This window comes from Rhopalosiphum padi, chromosome 1, assembly GCF_020882245.1.
Source record: "Rhopalosiphum padi isolate XX-2018 chromosome 1, ASM2088224v1, whole genome shotgun sequence".
Lineage (NCBI taxonomy): Eukaryota > Metazoa > Arthropoda > Insecta > Hemiptera > Aphididae > Rhopalosiphum > Rhopalosiphum padi.
The window spans coordinates 52,304,464-52,319,633 of NC_083597.1; the positions used below are offsets into that span (position 1 = coordinate 52,304,464).

Sequence of the window (15,170 nt, forward strand, 5' to 3'; positions counted from 1 at the left end):
AGTTATAAATACTTTATTGATTTATAAGTGCCTTTTTTATCTATCTATAGATTAAAATATGTTCATAATGCGTTGATACTAAATTCAAAATTGTTCGTCAGTCCACATTTATTTTTTTATACAAACTAGTTAAAATTGGTTAAAATGTACAATATACAAACTATTTAATTTTTTAATAAATTTTGTAATAATTGCTTTTTTTTATTAATTATTTTGCCTTTAAATCTACTTCTATTGAATCACCGTGGTTTAACAGTTAAGTACCTACCCTAACAACATCATATAGTCCCATTTATGTTTCTGAAATATGACATTGAAACAAATGTAATATTACAATATATAACATTTAGTAACAATTATCTAACTGAAACATTGCATATTAGTTCCTATGTCCGCTTATTGACAAACATTTTGATAACAATTCAAAATTTCTGAAACATTTATACAAAATATAACAGAAACTAATATTTATTACAGTTATTGAGTTATGTTTTATTCATAAAACTGGTATATATAAATGTATCAATAAATGTATTTATATTCAAATTACAACAAATTAAAATATTTTAACTTTTATTATATAATCAATAATAAATATATAAAAATTATCTAACAAGTAATACTCAAATACAAAAGAATCTAATACTATATTAAATAATATATCTTAACATATACAAATTAAAATTGAACAGTTATATATATCCAGCACAATATAAATTAAAATAAATTAAAATACATGAATAAACAAAAATAATAATATTTATACATAAAATATGTACATATTTATTGCTTCAGTTAATTAAATATAATTACTCAAGTAATATTGCTTATTTAAAATACAATTGAAAAAAAAATGTATTATACAATATAATATAATAATGTTGTCAAATATACAATAATTATTTCACAGATTTCTGCTTATCAAACTTGATTAATAGATTTGCCTGAAAAAAAAAATTACTTAAAAAAATCATGGCAATGGATCTTAAATATTTTTCAAGTATTTAGTTGCAACAAAATATTTTTTATTAACATTTATATTATATATAAAAAAAAAAACGAAAAAAATACTTTTGAACCCCCAAATCTATGTAACAATTATTATTACTAAGTTAACAAATTACATAATTTATTTTTGATAGAAAATAATCTTATTTTTTTTTTCATGGCGAGTTTTTCTCAATTGCGCTTGAACCAACCACCTACCAATTTGATCATGAATTTCTTTATGCATAGATGTTGGTTTATGAAATTTTACAACATCTAAAAATTTAAGAAATAGCATAAAACACTAGGGTTATAATATTATATGTCATCATTGATTATGATATTCAATAATAACTTGGTTTTTCCATAAAACATACTTTGATATACTTACTTATAATGACCTTTAAAACTGTAGGGTAAGTTTCTTTGAAGGATACTTTTTTTTGTTTTTCAGCAAAACTATATCTTATGGCTAAGCAATTGGTCATCAGTTTTGCTAGTATAGTATTAACTAAGGCTGTGAGGTCTGCACCTCCTAACGCTTTTAATGTTATAATCTGTATTAAAATTTTATGAAATGATCAATTTATTTATGATAATTAAAATAATATAATTGTTTAGGGTTAAAGTAGATATTATATGTTGAAAAAAAAAAACTGCAATTAAAGATAAAGATATGTAAGCATGATATAATAGCTAACTAATAGATTGTTAAAAAAACTTTACAAAGATTGTATTTACCATTTTTGAATAAAATTCTTGATCACTTAACATCGTACTTTCTATTTCTAAAAGATTAATTTCGTTAGATAATGGGAATCTAATATTTAATTCACTTAGCTCATCATCTGAGAAAGCATTATTATTTGAATTAGTTGGTTTCTTCATGAAATTTTCCAACATTGTTTTAATTTCTTAATTTTGCTCTTGCAATGAATCTATTTTTAATGTGACTTTTGATAGTTTTTTTGAAATTTCTTTTTGCCAAACTGTAACATAAAAAGTAACACAATTATAAATAATTATATAAAACCCAAAAGACCATTTCATTTTTACTGTAATGATCGCAAGGTTCCTTGTACAATTTTTTGTTGACTGGTGTTCTTTCAGTAAACTGTAGCGGTGGTTTATGTATTGGTGAATGGTAGATTTCTGAAGGTTTATTAGTGATATCTAATTTAAACAAAAATGGTATTAATAATATTATCAATTTTAAGTTATTTACTATTTATTACTATTAAATGTCTGTGATGGAAGTCTTCGAGTAGGTGTAGAAGCAAGCATATCATTGTTATCTAATGAAGGAAATGTTGGAAATTGATTTTTGGTGATACCTAGTTTATCAGAAAATTCAATTGTATTTTAAACCCAATATTAAGTTAAATACTATTTATTACTGTTTGAAGCATTAAAAACTTTGGTCTTTTTATGTTTATATGGTTTCTGTATCAATAAAAGCTCTTCATCTTCATAGTTGTCAGTGAATTCAATAGCAAGTTGCTCTTAGCAACTCTTTCATGTCTAGATCGCTTTTTGGAACTCTGAACCAGTTTCCACGTCTGAATAATATTGAGCTTGTTTAAGTTTAAACATACCACTTTCATAACTATCTAAATTAATATTTTTTAATAAATAATTAGTTATAAAGTGATAATTTTTAATATAATAAAAAAAATACCTGAAGAACCAAATATTCGAAGAACCGAATGTATTGATCATGTTGCTATATTTGGTTCACAATTATTTGCTATTGATTTGTTTATTTTTATTTGATTATAACTAGAAGGTGGCCAATAACTAGAAGATCCGTCACTTAATAGCCAATTATTAGGTACAAGTTGAATACCATCGTTAAATTCAACAATTTTATATGCCATTTTTATAAAGTTAATAATTAAAAAAAATAGTTGTATAGACACCTAACCTATAAAGTCAGCATAAAAAGTAAATGTTGTGTCTTGTTAATATTAGCTACTATATGAATGTCTAAATTGTTAGATATACATGGAGATGTGTATAAATTATAAGGGAATTCAGGCTTCAATATGAATCCAACAATAAATATTTCTTGACTTTCAATTATTTGAATAATATTTTGTACAGCAACTACTGTATTATTTTTTAATAAACAAAAACAGTTTTTTTTATTGTCACAAATAATAGACATATTTTAAGTCCAAAATTGTTTAAATTGAAGAACATTATTTTTACATAAGTCAGCAGTAAGTGGGCCATTTGTGTGGTTTTCTTTAGACATAAATTTGTGTTACTATTTTTTAATATAACAGAATTATTATAATCTAATTCAGAAAATCGTTTAACTAATTGCTGTAGGGGCGTTTCAGATTTTCTGAGCATTTTTTTTAAGTTAGACATATAATTTTCAAACCTAAACGCACTAAATTCATCAAGGGCTCCATACTTCTTTAAATCATCTGTTAAATGTAAGAGATTATGAATATTATGTGAAACATTATCAATACCATAAATTTCTTGGAATTGTAATATGAATTGAATAAGTAATTATTTGGCATAATTAATAAAATTACCTTCTTTTACTAAATTAGAATTTATTAGAATTGAAATTGCAATATGTAAAACTATAAAATTTTCATATATATCAAGACGTAAAATTTTTTTCAGAACTACTGATCCAGTGTATATAGCAAAAAAGTTCGAAATTCTGTAGCTTTCCAATGTTTATAATCAATAAGTGACCTGGGCTTTCTTGTAAAATCATTAAGAGTGCAATTTTGAAACAATATGAGAGAATCAGATATTAATTTAACATCTCTAGCAGGAATTCTAACTGTTAATTGACCAGCAATCCATAAATTTATCATTTTGTTTACCACACCAAGACAAATAAGATGCATACTATAATAAATGACACACTTGTTACTCCTCCAAAATTTGGAATTTTAGTTAATATTGATATATTGTGTTGATAGCTGCCATTGTATACATAGTTGTAAAAATCTAAGTCTGTTCGTAAACAATTAAAAGTATCTTCTACTAATGGAAAACAAACTCTTTCATTTATATATAAGAACCTTTAATTACATACTTGGAACAACTAAAATAACCAGAGTGACCTTTAGTGCATAAAGCAAATGATTTTGCTGGTACATCACATATCAGGGCATGGACAATAACACTAATTTGTAAAATTTGTTTACCATTAAAATTAAAACCATTATTTATTATTGGGATAATTTCATCCACATTATTTATTGTGTTATTTAAAAATCAAAATTAATGAATTCCCATTCCGTAATACGACAATACCAGGAAAATTTATCATGTAAATTTCCAAATATACTTTTAGAATTTTTATGAAAAAACAGTAAAAATCATTAATTTTATCAGAGCTAAAGATATAAATTGTATATACGCGAGATACTAAGATAGCAGTGTTGTGTAATTTTCCTCACCATCTTTAGTCTTAATCTTAAACGACATATAATAACATCGTACGTGTTGTTTATGAGGTATTACACGAGGCACGTTTTTTTTATTGTGGTGTCCCCAGTAGGCCTAATCCACATCGTAAGCGAGAACGAGCGAACGTCGATCGACTATAATAATAATTGACTTCTTTTTGCTGCAGTCAAACGTCCTCCGAGTTGAAACACATAGCCGACGCATTTTCCATCAGCTCAATGACAAATTCTTCGTCGGTGGGTAGTCCATGATCCAGCCAAATTTTCGGTTCTTATAAAACTTCAACTAATGTGCAGATTAAATGTAATTTAAACTTATAGAAAAATCAATTTTAATATTAAAGAAATCTGTGTTGGTGTTCTTTTATTTTTTTTGAATTAAAATTAATTTTAAATTTTATATTCATAGTTTTCAGTTAAAAAATTTAAACAAGAAGATTATAGTATAGTGCTGTTTAACTTTCTGTTTGGTTGCCACTGTTTAAATTCTTCACTCTCTTTTAAGAACGTTAAACAGTACAATAACCATAAAAATATAAACTTAAACATACAGAAAGACGAACTAGCTATGTGATAAGAAAAAAAATTGAAAAATTTGGTAATTTATCAAATTATTATTAAAATAAAAATAAAAGAACACCGCCTAAATCCGTAGTACAGTACATTATTTGGAAAAAACCATAAAAGTTAAGTACAATGTAAATATTCATAATATACTGTACTACTGTTCAAAAATTATAGTATTGAACAAATACACCCTTGCGACTAGTTGCGACACTTGTTATTCAGATGGGCTGCTTATTGATGCTGCCAATCGTCCTGCGGGTTGAAATTATACTAGGATAGTAGGATATAGCGTAATATTTCCAGTTTTTTTTTTCCAATATTATGGCATGATCTGAATTTTTTTATTTTATTTTACTATTTACCACCCAAAGTACCAAATAGATCATATTTGCTACAAAAATTCATGGCAGACAGAAAATAAACTACATAATTGTAAAATCATTATACATTTTTCGCTACGTCCAGGATCTAAGGTGTACTTATAAGTTATAACGACTTTATTTTATATAAATATAAACATTTATTTTATGTATAAAAAGTAAATTTATTATTACCCCCAAAATTATAGGAAAATTAACCTACGTAAGTATCCTTCGACGCTTTTCGGCGAAATCAAGCTGTGCCATATTAAAGTTCAAACGTGCACCGCCACCAAAGAAATAGCTAGTTTATTTCTTCATTCGTCTTTTTTACGCTTCGGAATGGAATCATTGAAATATTTTATGAAAATAAGAGTACATGATAAATGTACTGAAGGCTGTTGTTTGACGACTGTTCAATAAAATTATTAGAATTGTTAATCGTCTCCTACAAATGACGATGATTGTCGTTTGCCATGGATGATAAATATTATAATAATATGATAAATCATATGTTTTTTTATAGAATTATTCTTTGTGATATTATAGGATTTATTACGAAACTTTTGGTATCTAATTATTTTCATACGTAAAATCATAATAAGCGTATATTATCCTGAATTTTTCTTTTTTTAATTATAATTTTATTATTTCAATAGTTGTTTGATAAAATTTTTCACCAAAAAATAAGACCATCTTCGACCAGCATAATTTTACATTGTACACAATGTTTATTATACATTGAATTCAAATTGTACAAATTCGTTATAGTGACATACTTAACCTAGTCTAGATGTAGTCACCTACTATAGTAGGTAGCTATACAGCAGTTTACGGTTTGGCTGAACTAAATGATTAACAATTTTAATAATATTTAAAAGTTTAATCATTAAATTAATATTACATATTAAATAGTTAATAGATTATGATCTACGTATAATAAAGAAGGACTTACAAAATCAATAAAATTAATTTCCAAATACAAGCAGTTATTCACATTCGACTCGTTATACACATGTGACTAAATCATACCCGTTCCGGTACCGTCCTGTTTAGGAATAATACATACTCATATTATTTTTACTGATTTTAAAATTAATCGATAGGTTCTAAATATGCTCAGATAATTTGCGATACTAACATATGTAATATATGCATCTATTTATGGTGTTATGCTATATTTATAGTATATAGTCAAAATAATTTGAAAATTATAATATGTATAAGAAATGCAAACATATGGTAAAAGTTTCAAATACTTACCTACGTTTTTAAATAACTACAAAAAAACAAAAATTGGTTGAGAAGAAATAATTATCATAGAAATATGAAATGTTATAAAAATTAAAAATTCAGACGATTATAAAATATTAATGTGTCTTATCAGAAAACTTTTTATTTTTGTTGGGGATAAAAAAAAACTTATATCGGTCGGGTATTAGGACGGTTATAAATGAAAAATGCTATACTAATTATAAATATTATATTATATAATATTATAAATATTAAATATAAATTATTATTCTATAATAAGGATCTGGTAATATGACGATTATGTATTTTCGGTCTCACGTATTTTACGCATCGCGCTTACGGGAATAAAATATGCATACGTATACGTCACCTGGCGGGTAGCAATAAATTAGCAATAAGTATGTATTTATTTTATATCTAAAACAGTAAATTAAAGCTTAAAAGTATAGAAAATCAAACTCACGTAAACATAGATTTTTTTGTGAAACTTAGTTGTGTAATATCTCATATGTAATGTCCAAACGTTAAGAGGTCGTTCTGGTAGCGAAAAATCGAATGTAAAAACATGCTTTCGTACTTCCACATCGCCGACGCAGGAACAGATTTCCTTGTCCGTCTTTACCGCGTTTCGAATTGACGATACTGAGATATATAAAAAAAAGCTGAACAGAATGACATATGCTTGTAAAATATTATATATATTAAAGTAAGGTTTAACGATTTGAACCTACATCTATTTTTTTCCTCTGTTGAAATTATTACAACCTTCAATCGTCTCCGACGAATAGCGAAGATTAATGATTGTCATGGATGATAAATTAATATGATAGATCAATAGACCATATACTGTACTATTATATTGTCATGGCCATTTTTACAATTTCCGATCAAGTGTCGGTAAACGCTAACCGGCTAATAACAGATTTTAAGAGAATTCCGCCGATTAAGTGTCAGTTAACGTTTAACTGGATGTTGTGAGAACGGCTCTCACGGAGATTTGAGGCATTTAATGATTTTTACGGTTTTAAAATGGAAATATAGAAGATTTTTATCGGGTTATAAGGCTTTATCAAGGAAATATGGAGGAATTTTAATAATTTAATGGATTTTTTACGGCTTTAACATAGAAATATGGAAGAATATAAACGATTTAACGTCTTATTAAGAAAATATGGAGAAATTTAAAGAATTATATGGATATTTACGGCTTTATAATGGAGATATGGTGGAATTTTAAATATTTGATGGATATTTACTGTTATTATAAGGGAATACGGAGTACTTTTAACGGTTTTACGGCTTTATAATGGAAATAGGTATGGAGGATTTTAAACAGGATTACGGTTTTTAATGGAAATATGGAGGATTTTAAACAGGATAACTGTTTTTAATGGAAATATGGAGGAATTTTAAGAAATTTATGGATATTTACGGCTTTATAATAGAAATATGGATGATTTTAAACGATTTTATATATATTTACCGTTACTATAAGGGGGGAATACAAAGTACTTTTAACGGGATTACGGCTTTATAATGAAAATACGGAGGATTATAAACGGGATTTACGGCTTTATAATGGGAAATACGGAGGATTTTAAACTAGATTACGGTTTTTAATGGAAAATATGGAGGAATTTAAGAAATATATGGATATTTACGGCATTATAATGGAAATATGGATGATTTTAAAACGATTTTATATATATTTACTGTTATTATATGGGAATACGGAGTACGTTTAACGGATTTACGGTTTTTAATGGAAATATGGAGGATTTTAAACGGATTTAAGGCTTTTAATGGAAAATATGGAGGAATTTTAAGAAATAAATGGATATTTACGGCTTTATAATGGAAATATGGAGGATTTTAAACGGATTTAAGGCTTTTAATGGAAAATATGGAGGAATTTTAAGAAATATATGGATAATTACGGCATTATAATAGAAATATGGAGGAATTTTAAGAAAATATATGGATATTTACTGCATTATAATGGAAATATGGAGGATTTTAAACGGGATTACGGTTTTTAATGGAAATTTGGATGATTTTAAACGATTTTATATATATTTACTGTTATTATATGGGAATACGGAGTACGTTTAACGGATTTACGGTTTTTAATGGAAATATGGAGGATTTTAAACGGATTTAAGGCTTTTAATGGAAAATATGGAGGAATTTTAAGAAATATATGGATAATTACGGCATTATAATGGAAATATGGAGGAATTTTAAGAAATATATGGATATTTACGGCATTATAATGGAAATATGGAGGATTTTAAACGGATTTAAGGCTTTTAATGGAAAATAAGTAGGAATTTTAAGAAATAAATGGATATTTACGGCATTATAATGAAATTATGGAGGATTTTAAACGGATTTAAGGCTTTTAATGGAAAATAAGTAGGAATTTTAAGAAATAAATGGATATTTACGGCATTATAATGGAAATATGGAGGATTTTAAACGGGATTACGGTTTTTCATGGAAATTTGGATGATTTTAAACGATTTTATATATATTTACTGTTATTATATGGGAATACGGAGTACGTTTAACGGATTTACGGTTTTTAATGGAAATATGGAGGATTATAATCGGGATTACATTTTAAATGGAAATATGGAGGATTTTAAACGGATTTATGGCTTTTAATGGAAAATATGGAGGAATTTTAAGAAATAAATGGATATTTACGGCTTTATAATGGAAATATGGAGGATTTTAAACGGTTTTATATATATTTACTGTTACTATAAGAGGAATACGGAGTATGTTTAACGGATTTACGGTTTTTAATGGAAATACGGAGGATTATAATCGGGATTACATTTTTAAATGGAAATATGGAGGATTTTAAACGGATTTATGGCTTTTAATGGAAAATATGGAGGAATTTTAAGAAATAAATGGATATTTACGGCTTTATAATGGAAATATGGAGGATTTTAAACGGATTTAAGGCTTTTAATGGAAAATAAGTAGGAATTTTAAGAAATAAATGGATATTTACGGCATTATAATGGAAATACGGAGGATTTTAAACGGATTTAAGGCTTTTAATGGAAAATATGGAGGAATTTTAAGAAATAAATGGATATTTACGGCATTATAATGGAAATATGGAGGATTTTAAACGGGATTACGGTTTTTCATGGAAATTTGGATGATTTTAAACGATTTTATATATATTTACTGTTATTATATGGGAATACGGAGTACGTTTAACGGATTTACGGTTTTTAATGGAAATATGGAGGATTTTAAACGGATTTAAGGCTTTTAATGGAAAATATGGAGGAATTTTAAGAAATAAATGGATATTTACGGCTTTATAATGGAAATATGGAGGATTTTAAACGGATTTAAGGCTTTTAATGGAAAATATGGAGGAATTTTAAGAAATATATGGATAATTACGGCATTATAAGGAAATATGGAGGTATTATAAGAAATATATGGATATTTACTGCATTATAATGGAAATATGGAGGATTTTAAACGGGATTACGGTTTTTAATGGAAATTTGGATGATTTTAAACGATTTTATATATATTTACTGTTATTTTAGGGAATACGGAGTACGTTTAACGGATTTACGGTTTTTAATGGAAATATGGAGGATTATAATCGGGATTACATTTTTAAATGGAAATATGGAGGATTTTAAACGGATTTATGGCTTTTAATGGAAAATATGGAGGAATTTTAAGAAATAAATGGATATTTACGGCTTTATAATGGAAATATGGAGGATTTTAAACGGTTTTATATATATTTACTGTTACTATAAGGGTATACGGAGTATGTTTAACGGATTTACGGTTTTTAATGGAAATACGGAGGATTATAATCGGGATTACATTTTTAAATGGAAATATGGAGGATTTTAAACGGATTTATGGCTTTTAATGGAAAATATGGAGGAATTTTAAGAAATAAATGGATATTTTACGGCTTTATAATGGAAATATGGAGGATTTTAAACGGATTTAAGGCTTTTAATGGAAAATAAGTAGGAATTTTAAGAAATAAATGGATATTTACGGCATTATAATGGAAATATGGAGGATTTTAAACGGGAATACGGTTTTTTCATGGAAATTTGGATGATTTAAACGATTTTATATATATTTACTGTTATTATATGGGAATACGGAGTACGTTTAACGGATTTACGGTTTTTAATGGAAATATGGAGGATTTTAAACGGATTTAAGGCTTTTAATGGAAAATATGGAGGAATTTTAAGAAATAAATGGATATTTACGGCATTATTATGGAAATATGGAGGATTTTAAACGGGATTACGGTTTTTCATGGAAATTTGGATGATTTTAAACGATTTTATATATATTTACTGTTATTATATGGGAATACGGAGTACGTTTAACGGATTTACGGTTTTTAATGGAAATATGGAGGATTTTAAACGGATTTAAGGCTTTTAATGGAAAATATGGAGGAATTTTAAGAAATAAATGGATATTTACGGCTTTATAATGGAAATATGGAGGATTTTAAACGGATTTAAGGCTTTTAATGGAAAATAAGTAGGAATTTTAAGAAATAAATGGATATTTACGGCATTATAATGGAAATACGGAGGATTTTAAACGGATTTAAGGCTTTTAATGGAAAATATGGAGGAATTTTAAGAAATAAATGGATATTTACGGCATTATAATGAAATTATGGAGGATTTTAAACGGATTTAAGGCTTTTAATGGAAAATAAGTAGGAATTTTAAGAAATAAATGGATATTTACGGCATTATAATGGAAATATGGAGGATTTTAAACGGGATTACGGTTTTTCATGGAAATTTGGATGATTTTAAACGATTTTATATATATTTACTGTTATTATATGGGAATACGGAGTACGTTTAACGGATTTACGGTTTTTAATGGAAATATGGAGGATTTTAAACGGATTTAAGGCTTTTAATGGAAAATATGGAGGAATTTTAAGAAATAAATGGATATTTACGGCTTTATAATGGAAATATGGAGGATTTTAAACGGATTTAAGGCTTTTAATGGAAAATATGGAGGAATTTTAAGAAATATATGGATAATTACGGCATTATAATGGAAATATGGAGGAATTTTAAGAAATATATGGATATTTACTGCATTATAATGGAAATATGGAGGATTTTAAACGGGATTACGGTTTTTAATGGAAATTTGGATGATTTTAAACGATTTTATATATATTTACTGTTATTTTAGGGAATACGGAGTACGTTTAACGGATTTACGGTTTTTAATGGAAATATGGAGGATTATAATCGGGATTACATTTTTAAATGGAAATATGGAGGATTTTAAACGGATTTATGGCTTTTAATGGAAAATATGGAGGAATTTTAAGAAATAAATGGATATTTACGGCTTTATAATGGAAATATGGAGGATTTTAAACGGTTTTATATATATTTACTGTTACTATAAGGGAATACGGAGTATGTTTAACGGATTTACGGTTTTTAATGGAAATACGGAGGATTATAATCGGGATTACATTTTTAAATGGAAATATGGAGGATTTTAAACGGATTTATGGCTTTTAATGGAAAATATGGAGGAATTTTAAGAAATAAATGGATATTTACGGCATTATAATGGAAATATGGAGGATTTTAAACGGTTTTATATATATTTACTGTTACTATAAGGGAATACGGAGTATGTTTAACGGATTTACGGTTTTTAATGGAAATACGGAGGATTTTAAACGGATTTAAGGCTTTTAATGGAAAATAAGTAGGAATTTTAAGAAATAAATGGATATTTACGGCATTATAATGGAAATACGGAGGATTTTAAACGGATTTAAGGCTTTTAATGGAAAATATGGAGGAATTTTAAGAAATAAATGGATATTTACGGCATTATAATGGAAATATGGAGGATTTTAAACGGGATTACGGTTTTTTCATGGAAATTTGGATGATTTTAAACGATTTTATATATATTTTTTACTGTTATTATATGGGAATACGGAGTACGTTTAACGGATTTACGGTTTTTAATGGAAATATGGAGGATTTTAAACGGATTTAAGGCTTTTAATGGAAAATATGGAGGAATTTTAAGAAATAAATGGATATTTACGGCTTTATAATGGAAATATGGAGGATTTTAAACGGGATTACGTTTTTTAATGGAAATATGTAGGATTTTAAACGGATTTAAGGCTTTTAATGGAAAATAAGTAGGAATTTTAAGAAATAAATGGATATTTACGGCATTATAATGGAAATATGGAGGATTTTAAACGGTTTTATATATATTTACTGTTACTATAAGGGAATACGGAGTATGTTTAACGGATTTACGGTTTTTAATGGAAATACGGAGGATTATAATCGGGATTACATTTTTAAATGGAAATATGGAGGATTTTAAACGGATTTATGGCTTTTAATGGAAAATATGGAGGAATTTTAAGAAATAAATGGATATTTACAGCATTATAATGGAAATATGGAGGATTTTAAACGGATTTAAGGCTTTTAATGGAAAATAAGTAGGAATTTTAAGAAATAAATGGATATTTACGGCATTATAATGGAAATATGGAGGATTTTAAACGGTTTTATATATATTTACTGTTACTATAAGGGAATACGGAGTATGTTTAACGGATTTACGGTTTTTAATGGAAATACGGAGGATTATAATCGGGATTACATTTTTAAATGGAAATATGGAGGATTTTAAACGGATTTATGGCTTTTAATGGAAAATATGGAGGAATTTTAAGAAATAAATGGATATTTACGGCTTTATAATGGAAATATGGAGGATTTTAAACGGATTTAAGGCTTTTAATGGAAAATATGGAGGAATTTAAAGAAATAAATGGATATTTACGGCTTTATAATGGAAATATGGAGGATTTTAAACGGATTTAAGGCTATTAATGGAAAATATGGAGGAATTTTAAGAAATAAATGGATATTTACGGCTTTATAATGGAAATATGGAGGATTTTAAACGGATTTAAGGCTTTTAATGGAAAATATGGAGGAATTTTAAGAAATATATGGATAATTACGGCATTATAATGGAAATATTGGAGGAATTTTAAGAAATATATGGATATTTACTGCATTATAATGGAAATATGGAGGATTTTAAACGGGATTACGGTTTTTAATGGAAATTTGGATGATTTTAAACGATTTTATATATATTTACTGTTATTTTAGGGAAATACGGAGTACGTTTAACGGATTTACGGTTTTTAATGGAAATATGGAGGATTTTAAACGGATTTAAGGCTTTTAATGGAAAATATGGAGGAATTTTAAGAAATAAATGGATATTTACGGCTTTATAATGGAAATATGGAGGATTTTAAACGGATTTAAGGCTTTTAATGAAAATATGGAGGAATTTTAAGAAATATATGGATAATTACGGCATTATAATGGAAATATGGAGGAATTTTAAGAAATATATGGATATTTACTGCATTATAATGGAAATATGGAGGATTTTAAACGGGATTACGGTTTTTAATGGAAATTTGGATGATTTTAAACGATTTTATATATATTTACTGTTATTTTAGGGAATACGGAGTACGTTTAACGGATTTACGGTTTTTAATGGAAATATGGAGGATTTTAAACGGATTTAAGGCTTTTAATGGAAAATATGGAGGAATTTTAAGAAATAAATGGATATTTACGGCTTTATAATGGAAATATGGAGGATTTTAAACGGATTTAAGGCTTTTAATGGAAAATATGGAGGAATTTTAAGAAATATATGGATAATTACGGCATTATAATGGAAATATGGAGGTATTTTAAGAAATATATGGATATTTACTGCATTATAATGGAAATATGGAGGATTTTAAACGGGATTACGGTTTTTAATGGAAATTTGGATGATTTTAAACGATTTTATATATATTTACTGTTATTTTAGGGAATACGGAGTACGTTTAACGGATTTACGGTTTTTAATGGAAAATAAGTAGGAATTTTAAGAAATAAATGGATATTTACGGCTTTATAATGGAAATATGGAGGATTTTAAACGGGATTACGTTTTTTAATGGAAATATGTAGTATTTTAAACGGATTTAAGGCTTTTAATGGAAAATAAGTAGGAATTTTAAGAAATAAATGGATATTTACGGCTTTATAATGGAAATATGGAGGATTTTAAACGGGATTACGTTTTTTAATGGAAATATGTAGTATTTTAAACGGATTTAAGGCTTTTAATGGAAAATAAGTAGGAATTTTAAGAAATAAATGGATAATTACGGCATTATAATGGAAATATGGAGGTATTTTAAGAAATATATGGATATTTACTGCATTATAATGGAAATATGGAGGATTTTAAACGGGATTACGGTTTTTAATGGAAATTTGGATGATTTTAAACGATTTTATATATATTTACTGTTATTTTAGGGAATACGGAGTACGTTTAACGGATTTACGGTTTTTAATGGAAAATAAGTAGGAATTTTAAGAAATAAATGGATATTTACGGCTTTATAATGGAAATA

The 15,170-nt window shown here is 26.5% G+C and overlaps 1 long non-coding RNA gene and 1 pseudogene across 1 annotated transcript in view; both read right to left on the reverse strand.

The window, feature by feature from the left end:
- Nucleotides 1-811: 811 nt before the first annotated feature.
- On the reverse strand, nucleotides 812-2,986 carry LOC132917154 (uncharacterized; annotated as a pseudogene).
- Nucleotides 2,987-6,203: 3,217 nt separating this feature from the next.
- Nucleotides 6,204-15,170, reverse strand: part of LOC132917557 (uncharacterized) — a 33,388-nt gene continuing 24,421 nt past the window's right edge. The window contains exons 6-7 of the long non-coding RNA XR_009660294.1: nucleotides 7,074-7,252; nucleotides 6,204-6,404 (exon numbers count right to left, since the gene is read on the reverse strand). This is a non-coding gene — a long non-coding RNA (uncharacterized LOC132917557). The remainder of the gene's footprint in view (nucleotides 6,405-7,073; nucleotides 7,253-15,170) is intronic.